Raw genomic sequence first — 14396 nt, forward strand, 5'->3', positions numbered from 1 at the left:
CGTGATGAGTTGTATTATTCATTTTAGTTAGCTTGTTGGAAGTTTATACCCTAATATAATAGTTATATATTCTAAATATCTTATTAAGTCACATTAGTGTTAATTGTCCTACTAACTTTAATAAGACGGTTGTACATTTCTCACATATTTTCTATCTTCGAATTAATGGAATCAACAATAATATAAAGTACATAATTTTATTATTATTTAATTATATATGCCATATTACAAGCAGAAGGAAAAGAAAGTCTATCAACCAACCATGCAATAAGCCAACAACCAACACAGAACAAGCTAGAACTCAAACACCAAACCCACCAATCATGAACCAAAACCACAATGAAACACTGACTAACCATTGAGCACCAGGGGGCAGGTGAGAAATCTCGATATGCTATTAGTTCAGACATAAGATAGGATTTTGAAGCTAATTGAAGAAGGAGAGAGACTTCAAATGGGATCTATTAAGGATCCAACTTCAGGCAAAAAAATACTTTTATAATCCACCTCTTTCTCACATTTGTTGACGAATAAATAAAAATTTTATCATTGTAAACATACCATATAGTCTACACCACCGCATGCCAAATCATAATAAACATACCCCTAAACTTAGCCTTAGAATCTAAAGAAATAAAAATCTCAAAAACTACTCAAAGATCCCTTACGAGAGCCAATTGTATACTGGACCACCTAAGAACCCTATATCAGACACTATAAACCAAACTACAAGTCACGAACAAATAAGGTGTTGTCTCAACTCGATCTCCACAAAGAGCTCACAAGGCCCCCTTCAAATCAATAATGACATTTTGCTTGAATAGGTTTGTTTACCTTTGGCGAAATACTATCTCGCTGAAGTTACCAAGAAAAAACCACCACCTTATACGGTGTCCATCTCTCCCAAATCAATGGAATAGTTGGAAACACATTCTCTACGTGCTCCTCAAAGATAAAACCAAGTCTCGGTTGAACTTGATAAGTTGACTCCATAGAGAAAGAGTGATCTTCAGCGTATCTTCAAACCCACTTGTCATTCTTTTGACCTGGGCCTCTTGCAGAGCCGAGAAAAACTCAGCGATTAGAGGTTCTTCATGAATGAAGAAAGATCTTTTCGTTCCAATGTCTCAATACATCCTCCTCTAATTACACCTCCCTATCTCACCAATCGTCCCTCTAGAAATTTGAAAAATAGAGAGAACTCTCTGAAATTTAATCTTCAGGATCTTTTCAAAAGAAAGTTAAAAGATCAGACTCAACCTTCTTACCCAACCCCAACTCAAACTAATTCGAAAAATCATCATTTTTGAAACCAAGAAGCAATATTCCTTTCCATCAAATAGATAATAGATAGAGATCTTTGTCATCTCAACGAATTACTATAAAATTGCTATTATGCATTATATTTAAAAAAAAAAAACTAGAGAAATTATAAAATAATACAGCTATGGAGGAATCCATAAAACAAAAGTGGTTTGTATTAATTTATTTTTGTAAGGTCTATAATTATTGTTCTGTCATCCGAATTTTACATGATAGGAATCATATATATGATTTTTTTTAAGTAGTAGCTAGGGACTAGAAGTACCACTAATAATTGATTGTAATGTCTGTCTTGTTAGTGATATTATTAAAAATCAGCCAAAACATGTAACGTAATCTAACATGTTTTTAATACTGCTAGCAATGATCTATGAAACATGAGCCCCACAATGCATGGTACACACGTCTACACCGACTATATAAAATTAGTAGTTGTTATGCAACGAAATTTGATCAAGGGAATTTCATAACAAGTCTTCTATTATTGAGGGCTGTGCATATAAATAATAAAAAATGTAAGGGGGGAAATAAAGAAAAACACTACAAGAAAATCTGTTATTAGCTAGGACCAAAACCGTAGCTAATTTGAAGCGAATCTCTATCAAACAGATTTAGTTGGAGAATAGTTGAGGATTAGCTACTATTTAAGCCGTAGCTTGGATTGAGTGGCTAATTACCTAGACTACATTTTCCTAGCAAAACCCAAACTAATATTTTACATTTCGTAGCTAAATCGAAACAAAAGTGTAGCAAATTATCGATCTTATTTTAATGTTTTCAAACTAAATAGCTGCAATATCGCCACAAAATTTTCATAGTAAATCTCAAGCTAAATTAGGCTAATTCTAATTTTTTTGGTTTTCTAATCAAAAACCAAATAAGCTATAAATTATAAAAATATTATTAATATTTTTTATTTAAATTTATACTTAATTACTAGAATATATAGAACAATACTTACAAGCAGTTTCATATTTATAAAATAAGCAAAAACAAATTTCAGTTTTCTAATAAAAAACCAAATAAGCTATAAATTATAAAAATATTACTAATATTTTTTCATTTAAAGTTATACTTAATTACTAGAATATTTAAAACAATACTTACTAGCAATTTCATATTAATAAAATAACCAAAAAACAATTTTATATTAGACCTATAATATTAATCAATTCTAACATATATATATATATATATATATATATATATATATATATATATATATATATTTATCCCATCTCAAAAAATATTCAAACAATCTATGCTTATTTAATATCCACAAAACCAAATACTTGATTAAACGACCGACGTTCACGTGAAGATCTTTCTCCGAAAAGGGATAAGCCTAAACTCTGCCATACCTATAGACAATAGGAGGATACCGACACTCACGTGAAGATCTTTCTTCGAAAAGGGATAAGCCTAAACTCTGCCATACCTATAGACAATAGGAGGATAGACGGCAACATAACCCCAACTTCTCAAATAAGCCTATGTCGCCAATAACCTCTAAAAACATTAGAAGCCATCCTGCTAACCGACACCAGAAGCATCAAAGCCCAAAACGCAAGAGAATGGTACATTGTATTAAAAGAATTAGGTGGTATCATCATACCATGCGGAAATGCAACCTTCGATGCGTGCTCATCAAATCGAATATCAGACGGTTCCAAACTTGATTTCTTCGTATAATAAAACATTTAAAACCTGCTACATAACAAACAACAATAGGAATTTAAAAGACACAATAACAAAATTAGACAAAATTAGATATATTAAACAAAAATCTTTGAAGCTGGTACAAAAATATGTTTCAGATATTTTACTAACACTGCATGAACAATGATGGGCAACACTTCTACGTAAAAGAAATTTGCAAACGAGCTTTTAATAAGAAACATAAGTCATAAAATCACATTCCCATCCTTTTCTACACAAGCTTCATATGCTCTATAATTATTTTTGCATACCACTACTTTAAGTGAAGCCTTACTTGTACTCAGCCACTTCTTTTGCACTTAAAGTAGCCATTTTGTTCATTTCCTTACTTTTTTTTCATGTACACTAGTCCCATGAAATAACTTTTGTTTCAAAGATGAGTAGTTACTGATAACAAACTTTCAAATTCAGTAATGATTTAACTAAAGTTCAAAATGAAATGTACCAAAAGAAGAAAAAGGTCATGTGTACCTTGTCATTTATACTCCTGCAGCAAATGTAGTAGCTACTCCATCAATATTTGCAATCATGCAACCATATATCCAGCTATGTGAGTCAAAATATCAATAACCAAATTAATCTGAATAAGCTTCATATTATACATCTCATACAACAGATTGAATAAAGGGCTTTAGTTAAATCATTGCTTACAGCAGAATATAAAGGGCTGGTATTTGACGAGTCGCACAACTTACAAGCCTCGGGCTAAAAACAAAAAATCTCCTTCATAATATCTGGAGAAAAATCAGACATTAAAATCATGATTGAAACACTTAATCATATATATCAACAAACCAACTCAAATATTTAACAGGCACATGATAATACTTCTTTAACTTCTACTATTGTTGGATGCACTAAATCAAAATTATAGCTAGCATCATTGAGAACCATAGGTGATTACAAGCTTGCAGTTAACAAATTAAATCAAAGCTATCTACCACGGATTGAGATTCATTAGTTGGAAATTATAGCCGCATTCACGCAGTCAATCAAAAATCATCCATCAAAATATTATTCTAGACACTTTTAAAAAGGGTACTTGGATCATCAAGCTAGTTTCCACCTTTCTTAATTACACTGTCTTCTAATAATTACCTAGAACAGAAGCAATCCAAGGAGACCAACGTGTACAACAGGCACTAGATTATCTGTGTGCGCCAACCCACCAGCTTTACCTGGTAAAACAATTTTAGGTTACCAATAATTTGGGTCGTTTACGAATTTGCTTATATATATGTATGCAAATATTACCAGGAACATGTTTGATCTTCCATGGAAAATACTTAGTTCTGTATAACCAGAGCAACAAATATTTATAATTTCTAGTTGACAACAATCATAAATTTGAAATTTTGATAATGTAGTGGAATAATTTGATAATACAATAGAATAAATTATTAAAAAAATGATAAAGTGCAATTGTAGACTAAGGACCTGCTCTAATACATTTATATAATGCAATGGACTAAATTGTACCTTCATAATCTTTTTCATATATCCAACAATTAAAGTTATTGATGATGTATCTAACTCCCAGCCTTTATATGCAGCAAAGAACAAAGGCAAATTTTTCAGAAACAAGAGACATAAAAAGTCTCAGTAGAGATGTTCAAACAATCACTCATTAACTCACAACAGAGTTTATGAAGAAACAAATTATAATTGAAAAGATAGTAGTTTCAATTAACTAACTATGTATCTTATTATATGATGTCCATCTTGATTTTTATTAGAATCTTTATTTCGTAGATTTTATCAATAAACAAAACATAATAACAAAGCTACTTCAAGAACCTCCATGCTGACTAGAGTGTTTTTACTTTATTTTGCAAAAACTCAACTTATAGGAAACGGCGGAAAAAAGTAAAGTGGTAGAGAGCTGTGTGAGAGTAAGCATTCAACTGATATTCACTAAAAAAAACTAAACTGATTAGCATACACATTCAAAAAAGGAAATTATAATTAGAACTACTATTATAAGTTTACAACTCTGATGACATGTCGTTTAGTATGATTTGATTATATTTTAAACTTGCATACTAATTTGATATAGCAGTAGGTACCGCATTGATCATCTTCTATTTAAGATCCTAACACTAAACAATTCAAACTTCATCCTCTAAGTAGGAACCAAGTTCATCATCTTCTATTTAAGATTCTAACACAAAACAATTCAAACTTCATCCTCTAAGTAGGTACCGCATTGATCATACTCTATTTCAGATTTTAACACTATACAATTTAAACTTCATCCTCTCAATAGTGTTTAAGGTGATTAGTAGAAAAAATCACCAAACTCTAATAGTTCATTTATATCCTTTTTAATAGAGGTCATCATATATTTGAACTAAACCAATGCCTTTCTAATATCTATATAGAAGCTTCATTTACAGTAGTAAATGCAACAACACTAGTCAAGTGAGATCTTTAAATATAAAACGGAACGCGTACCTCTATCTTCATTTTCAAAGAAGCACATCCAGCCATTACCAAAGATTGGGATGAGGAAAAAGGTAGATCTATCAGATAAAGAGAGGATGAGGAAGTAGATGAAATCAATCAAAGAATGTGCAAGACAAGATCGATTTGTGATGGAGGAGAACAAGGTAAATCGAAGAGGGAAGACGAGGTTGATCGGAGACGGAGAAAAAGGTTGATCGGAGACGGAGAAAAAGGTTGATCGTGGAAGGGAACGAGATCGATCGGAAACGGTGTGATCGGAGAGAGATTGATCAGAGACGGAAATCGAGGTTTATCGAGGATGGAGAACGAAATTGATCGGGAACCGTAGGATACAATATACAAAAACTTTCTAAACGATAGATAGAAAATATATATTATTATATGTAAATATAAAAAAAAAACTAAATTGAGTAATTGAATAATAATAATATAATAATAATATTAGTATTAATAATAACAATAATATATTATACTAATGTTTAATTAAAAAAATACAAAATAATATATTATAATGACTTCGCTATAAAATAATAATAATTATACTAATAACAAAGATAAGTAACGAAAAGAAAAAGATTAATTGGACATAACAAAAATAGTATGCGTAATTGTTTTAGTTGCCATTTTAGTAATTTAGATAATCAGTAGGCAATTAGTATAGATTTAGCCGCTAACAAAATTTGTAGCAAATGTTTGGTAGCAAAATTGATATTTTCTTGTAGTGAAAGACAAAAGAGTATCGAATTTATAAGATGTTTTGCTTGTTTATCTTATGCAAGAGAATCATATGATAGATCTTTATGATCTTGTGCATTTGATGTAATGTAACTATTTTTTTTTTTTCTGGTTAGCTACTAAATTGGTCTCAGGGAAAGAGTTGATGATGCTATCGTCCTTTTATATGATGAAATAGAGACCTAAATTCATTTACTATTTTTTGTTTGGTGGTTGAATGCTTGGATCATTTGACAGCTACATCATATTATTATTATTTTGTTGTACTCACCATTGGATGAAATCATATTTGATGTGTCTTAGATATTAAATGAACACTCTTTCACATGTAATCATTGGAATATTTTATATTTAAATATTGTTTAATTTTTTATCCTAATAATTATTATGTAGACATATAATACATTTATGTTAATAATATTAATCTATTATAAATATATAAAAACTAAAGTACTTGGAAAAGACAAGATAAGCCCTTTGATTAAAAGTCATCGTTAATCTAATTATAAGGGATATTATTGACTATTTGAACTTTACTTAATTTATATTCACTTGGCATTAAATGCCGCTGATGTGGCACAACCCTATTTTTTTGCTGGTTTTTATATTATTTTAATTTTAATTCTACAAATTTGTTCCAATAAACCTTAATTATATATTACACGCTAAATTATGATACAAGATTAATGCTGGCTGCGGAATATGAGCAGCCATCCTGAAATTGGATGAATTCTCCCACTTTTCACGTTTGCCAAGTCAAAGCATCATTTCCCAAGAGCAAAAGCATTGAAGAGGTTTTGTTAAATTACGATTACAAATATTGAATTTCGGCTAAACCATTATTCTCAACATACCATATACGTTTTATGTTCTCATATTCACATATTTGTTTTTGTTGTAATGGTTTGGTTTGGTTATCTGTGTTTATTCGGGAAGATCCAAAAGGCGAACTGTCGATCCAGACTCTGTCATTCTTGATCATCAAGTAGGAATAGCTTTTGTTGTGGCAAATAGTATTTCATTCTAATACATACTCATAATTGATTTGAAAATTGTTTTTCTTTCCTTTGAATTCAATCCGTTTTTTGGATCTTAATGTACTGATTAAGCATTGTGGCAGGTGTTCTGTCTTCATCGACTTATAAGTGATGGAATTGGAAGACTTGATGAAAGAGATGGTGAGATGTTAGAATTTTCGGTGTTTGAGTTACATGTTTTATAACATGGATTTGATTGATTGGATTTTAAATTTTGTTTTTTATTGTTCACTATAGAGTCTGTGCATGTTTTATAATATTTAAGGTAGTTTGTTATTTGGTATTATTAAATATGATTTTTCAATTTTCCTAAAATATAACTAATATAATAATGGTTAAATTACTTTTAATGTTGTAATTGATGATGTGTACAACTACTTATTACTCAATTAACTTGACAATAAATATCATCTTCTTAAAAAGAAAAATTGTATTCTCCAATTTTGTTTTAAATGTATGTAATTGCATTACAATATATATATTGATATGTTGCTTTCCATAGTAAGTTTATTTGATTTGGAATAGATTAAATAATGTAGTTTAAATAGATTAAATGATAAATTAAATAAAAAAATCATTGTAAAGTATGAATAGCTAAATATTGATGAGACGGTTGAATTAATTTTTAAAATTTTAATAACTCTAATTTACAATTACTAAAATGTTATATAGGGAAAGATATAAATATAATGAAATAAATAATATGTAATGCATTTAATTGTATGAAATAAAAATATACAAAAATTTAATTTTATGAAATAAAAATATACAAATATTTAATTTTATGAAATAAAAATATACAAATATTTAATATATGAATTAGAACATTGTTTTGTGTAAAAAATGTTATTATAATAGATAAACATACATAAACTTTCTCTTTATTATTTTGAGGAAAATTTGTTTGATTTCTCAATAAAAAAATTCATTCGAAGAGATAATTGTTCATAATGATATTGATGCATGATATTGATAAACATAACATTTTCTATAAATGTATAATAAAAAGATTTGTATCAAAATAAGTTTAATGAAAAGATACGGATTTTTAAATGTTATGATATTGAAATAAGAGATATATAGCTATTTGATTTTGATAGCTATACATTTAAAAATAAGTTGATTTTTATGGCAAAATAATTTTAATGAAAAGATACTGATTTTTAAATGTTATGGAATAATTTAAAAATCATAACATATTTTATTTTAAATTTTATGTTATAGCTATTTGATTACATGTGAACTTATATATAATTTTATTTTTATGTAAAAAATAATAAAATAATAACTAAAAAGAGTATCCTATTTTTTATTAGTCGTATACCAAATTGACATATAGTGAACTTATATATAATTGTGTCATATTAAAAATGTTTAAATATAATAGTACAATATCAATTTATTTTTTAATTAAAACTTAGATAAACAACATATAAATATTTATTATATAAATATTTTTTATAATGTATTTAAAAACTTTTCAATTCTGAATTTAATAGTTGATTATAACATATAAAATTAGCAAAATTATATATAATTGATGATATTTTTTGGTTTTTTAACTCATTTTTTAAATAAAATTTTACAATAAATTTATATAAGTTTATTTTTTTTTTATTTTAAAGATTATGTTATAGATTTGATTTTAATTTCCATGTTGAATTTGCATGAGCATATTTTACAAAGTTTATTATATTTTGATAGGGTCGTTGTCATACATTTTATGTTTGTAAAAAATATAAATACGATCTAATAAGAAGGTTTTAGGTTTGTAATTTAACGGGGAGTTGTCATACATAGTAGGTTATACATGATATTGATAAACATAATGTTTTCTATTAATGTATAATGAAAAGTTTTATATCAAAATAAGTTTAATGATTTTTAAATGTTATGATATCATGCATATCGAAAATTGAAAGATGTCGTTTGATAGTATTTATTTCGTGGGATATAATCAAACAGCTATACAATACCTCTTCATACTATTAATAGTTATGGAATAAGAGGGCATATCATAGGAGAAAAAACAGATTCACTCATAATCTCCACCATTTATTTTAAAATCCAATGGTTCAGATTCATTCTCATATTCTCATATAAATATGTCATTCTCATATGATATGCCCTCTATGGAATAATTTATTTATAATAAATAAGTATAGTAATAAAATTTATATAAAAAATTAAATTAATTAAGTGCATTTAGTTAAAAACAATATTTCATTAACCATAAAATTTACAAAAACATATTAATATTGTTACAAAATCAGTATATCAAGTTTGATAAAAATTAAATGAATAAAATAAAATTTTCTTAATTATTTTTAAATTTAAAATGCAAAAATATTAATCTTAAATAAGAGCTGGATTTTTTTCAAAATAGATAATAAAAAAATTAAGATGGGAAAGATAATATTTAAAATAATTTTGATAAAAACAATATAAAAAATATTTTTTATTAGTCATATACCCAATTGATATATAGTGAACTTATATATAATTGTGTCATATTAAAAATGTTAAAATATAATAGTACAATATCAATTTATTTCTTAATTAAAACTTAGATAAACAACATATAAATATTTATTATAATGTATTTAAAAACTTTTCAATTCTGAATTTAATAGTTGATTATAACAAATAAAATTAGCGAAATTATATATAATTGATGATATTTTTTGGTTTTTTAACTTGTATTTTTTTAATAAAATTTTACAATAAATTTATATATGATTACTTTTTTTTTATTATTTTTAAGAATGTTATTAAAGATTAGGTTATAGTTTGATATTAATCTCCATGTTGAATACGCATTAGCATATTTTATAAAGTTTATTGTATTTTGATGGGGTGTTGTCATACGTTTTATGTTTGTAAAAAATATAAATACGATCTAATAAGAATTTAACGGGGAGTTGTCATATAGCGTATAGCGTAGGTAGTAAAAAAATGTAAATATAATATAATATAATAAGAAAGTTTTAAAATTGAAATTTGATCAGATGTCAGACATTTTAAGTTTGAAAAATGGGCTAATATCTAAAATAGGTCTAATAAATTTTTAGAATTTCATATGGATTCAACTGGTGTTTGTTAGCTCATATGGATTCACGGGTAGATGTGAACGTATCTATGAGATATAAGTTGTAGACTGTGAGTTTAAATGTCCATCTTTTAAATCTTTCTTTTGCTACTATTTAATAAAATTGAAGTTAGAGAATCAATTGTACGGTTTATTATAAGTATTGATCGATGCTTAACTAACAAGTGCGTATCATTAGCCTATATTTATAACTATGTGAATATTAACCAATTGAAAAATGAATTGATACTTTATAAATGATGATTTGATAGACGTGTAATGTAAACCCGAACGGGACCCGTGCGATAGCACGGGTTTCTTACTAGTTATTTATTAAATTAAGAGTTTTAATTGATTTAGTAATTAAATATAGTTAAAAAGATTAGTTAAAATTTTATTAATGAATTAATTAATTAATTGGTTAATAAGTTAAATATAGACTCAAATATGAGTGAATATCAAATAAGTTTTAATAATAAATTTTGAGCTATTTTTTTTGTTACACTTACTATTAAATTTATGGTTTGTGTCTTATATTTGTTTTGAAACAATTTGTATAGATTCAGGTTGATCATATCTTTTGCAAGAATTCCTAAAAATAATTTGGTTTTAAATTATGATTACTAATTGACCATTGTTATAAAACTAACTAAAATAATAAAAATCAAAGAGAGGTAGAGAAGAGAAAAACAATATTATATCATCTTCTTTCAAGTGTGCTTTACATTGTAATATGGGTCTCTATTTATAGGACTCAAGGAAGATAAAAAATCACACATATTAAACGCATATTAAGTATGGAATAGGAAGATGAAAAACTAGGAGATGGGTGGACATCCACTAACATAAATATTCATAACACTGTTTATTGAGGATATGCCTCGTTAAAACTTTACTAGAAAAAACCCAGTGGGAAAAATTCTAGTGAAGGAAAAAGAGTACAATATCCTTTGAATGTGAATTGCCTCGTTAAAAACCTTACCAGGAAAACCCAATGGGAAAAAACCATGGTGAAGGGAAAAGAGTGCAAAACATATGTATTTCTCCCCCTCATGCAGACATTTAAATGTGAGACGATATTATTTATAGTAGTTGCTTAAAATTTCTTCTTGGAAGTGACTTCATGTAGTGCTAATAGTTATGCAGGATTTGATGAAGTTGTTGCCATGAGTTGTTTCATAGATCTCCATGAAATGGTTGTACCATCACATGTAAATAAATAACCTCTTTCTAATCTACCATTGTGAGAATCTGACAAGTAACCAGCATCTCTAAGATAACGAAGTATATGTTTGACTCCGTTCAAATGTCTTCATGTAGGCGAATAATTGTATCTTTGTAATAGATTGACCACAAATGATATGGTACATTAGTAAGATATGGTACATTAGTGCTCCAATTGCACTAAGATATGGTACTTCAGGACCAAACAGTTTTTGTAATCATTTTCTTGAGGCCTGAAAGGATCTTTCTCTACATCTAATGATATAACAATCATTGGAGTAGACAACGAATGAGATTTGTCCATATCAAAGTGTTTCAACACTTTTCTATATAATCTTCCTGATGTACAAATATTCCATTGTCCAAATTCTCAATTTGTAAGGCTAGACATTATTTTTGTTTTTCCTAGGTCATTCATCTCAAACTCTTTCTTTAAGGAATTTATAGCTTTTGGAAGCTCTTCAGGAGTTCCAATGATATGTATGTCATTCACATAGATAACAAGTATTGCAAATTCTTTTCCACATCATTTTATGAAAATACAAGTACAAATTGAATTATTTGTATATTCATCATTTAGTAAATATTCACTGAGGCGATTATACCACATGCATCCAGATTCTTTCAGCTCATACAGAGACTTGTTCAATTTGATGTAGTAGTTTTCTCGAGATCCATAATTACGTGCCTCTAGTATATTGAACCCTTCAGGGAGTTTCAGGTAAATGTCACTATTAAGTGAACCATATAAATAAGATGTCATTACACCCATCATGTTAAAATTAAGCCCTTCATGTGTTACAAGGCTAATTAATTATCAAAAATCGATTGAATCCACTACAGGTGAATATGTTTTATCAAAATCAATCTTAGGTCTTTGTGAAAATCATTGAGCAATAAATCAAACTTTATATCATTCTTATTTTTCTTTTTCACAAAAACTCATTTATATCACATTAGTTTTTCATCTTGAGGTGTTCGGACTACAGGTCCAAAAGTGAGTTACTTGTAAAGTGAGTTTAATTCTTCTTCAATTGAATATACTTATTTTGGCCAATTCTCACTTAGTCTACAATCTTAAATAGACTTTGAATCATGATCCTCGTTATCATTGATCACTTTTAGCGCTATATTGTATACAAAGACATTGTCAATATTGACTTTATTCAGTTATCTCAATTTCGGTTCTATTCCATTTCATCCATGACATAATTTATCGAGATCTCTTTATTTCATATTTCAAGTACTTGATTTGTTCTTCTGGAACTGAAAATTAAATTAGGTCATTATGCTTTTAGCATTTTTATATCCTCACTTGGGTCATCTTTAGTTTCTTAGTAGAGGACTTTTAACATTGGAACCTACTTTCATACCACGCTTCAGGCGCAACAACAACTCATTTGCAATATTATATTATCCAATAGGAGAATCCACTTTGAGTGGAGTATTATCAGCTGATAATTTATTTGATAAACTTTGCAAATGAATAATATTTTGAACTTTTGGTTCATATTGATTTGTACGAGGATCAAGACAACAATTTATTTTAAATTGTTCATTTGAACTTCTTGTTCATGATTTCAGCTGTTCATTCAAGCTTCTTGTTCATGATTTCAGCTGCTTGTTCCCTCCCCCTAATATTGGGAAAATTAATTTATCAAGTGATAATCAACCTACTGGGCTGCAATCAAGTATTTGATTATTTTCTCAAATTATATCCTCAAAATTGAGAGTCATATTAATTATATTTTTCCAATATTCTTTCATGACTCATCTTAATGTATTATATTGGAGCAATTGGAATATACACAACACATCCAAATGTTCACTAAGATGAGAAGTATTGGAATAAATTAGGGAGGACTAAAATATAGTATCTTGTTGGCTTAATGCGAATAAATATATTAATATCATACTTTGGGTGTTTCCAATATATAATTTAGAATTGATGATCTCATAAGTATCAACCATATAATTAACTTTAGACGTCTAAAGAATGGATCTTCGGGTCCATTTTATTTTTATGAACATATATTATATGATATTCAATATCAATTTTAATAATATATGTGATACTTATACAAGAATTTTTAAAAAATCCAGAAAACAAGATCTTAGTCTAATTAGTTGAGAAAATAATTTCACAAACTTCTGGTTGTGAGTAGAGACATATGCATCATATTTTAGTCGATGTAACAATTAATGTCATAAAAACGCAATTTCTCAAATTTTTATTTTCCTTTAGAAACACACAAAAATTGACTGGATTGAAGAAACTTCTGGTTCTTCAATACAAATTATTCGCATATTTATGGGGATGTATACTGATCAGTGCATTTTGATGCACATTCCTCTACGGTTGTACTTATACATATTCATGGTTTGCTTGTCTTATTTTTGTATTTTATAATGTTTTTATATTTTAATTTATTTTTATTGTTATTTGATTTTCGTATTTAATTTTCAGCTTTAACAGTCTGCACGGAAACGATCATATCTAGAGTTCCAGGAGTCCGATTGAGGCGTTCTAAAAATCGCCGGAAAGCTAAGAGAAAGAGCTACAATTCTTATGTTGGAGCCGAAGTCAGAATCGGATTGTAGAAGGGCCAGAAAATTCGTTGAAGTTGCAGCACTAGTTTTAGTTAAGTTTTGGGTCATTTAGTTTTGGGCCTGGGTCGTATGTTTGACCCAGTTAGATTGTAAAACGGGTTGCACTCTTTCCCCTTAGGGTAGCAGCCGCGGTACTGTTCACCATGGATCACCATTTCACATTTTTGGAAGAGCTTGTACGTTTGATCATGAAG

General features: G+C 28.0%; 1 long non-coding RNA gene across 2 annotated transcripts; it reads right to left on the reverse strand.

The window, feature by feature from the left end:
* Positions 1 to 2285: 2285 nt before the first annotated feature.
* LOC131624275 (uncharacterized) lies at positions 2286 to 5871 on the reverse strand. 2 transcript variants are annotated; one of them, XR_009290560.1, is made up of 4 exons: positions 4141 to 5871; positions 3694 to 3776; positions 3514 to 3588; positions 2286 to 3030 (listed from the first exon to the last, which is right to left on the reverse strand). It is a non-coding gene; the product is annotated as an uncharacterized LOC131624275 (long non-coding RNA). The 2 variants fall into 2 exon arrangements; XR_009290559.1 differs by having other exon boundaries at positions 2286 to 3588.
* Positions 5872 to 14396: the final 8525 nt, after the last annotated feature.

Source organism: Vicia villosa, unplaced genomic scaffold (genome assembly GCF_029867415.1).
Source record: "Vicia villosa cultivar HV-30 ecotype Madison, WI unplaced genomic scaffold, Vvil1.0 ctg.000113F_1_1, whole genome shotgun sequence".
In the NCBI taxonomy this organism is placed as follows: Eukaryota; Viridiplantae; Streptophyta; class Magnoliopsida; order Fabales; family Fabaceae; genus Vicia; species Vicia villosa.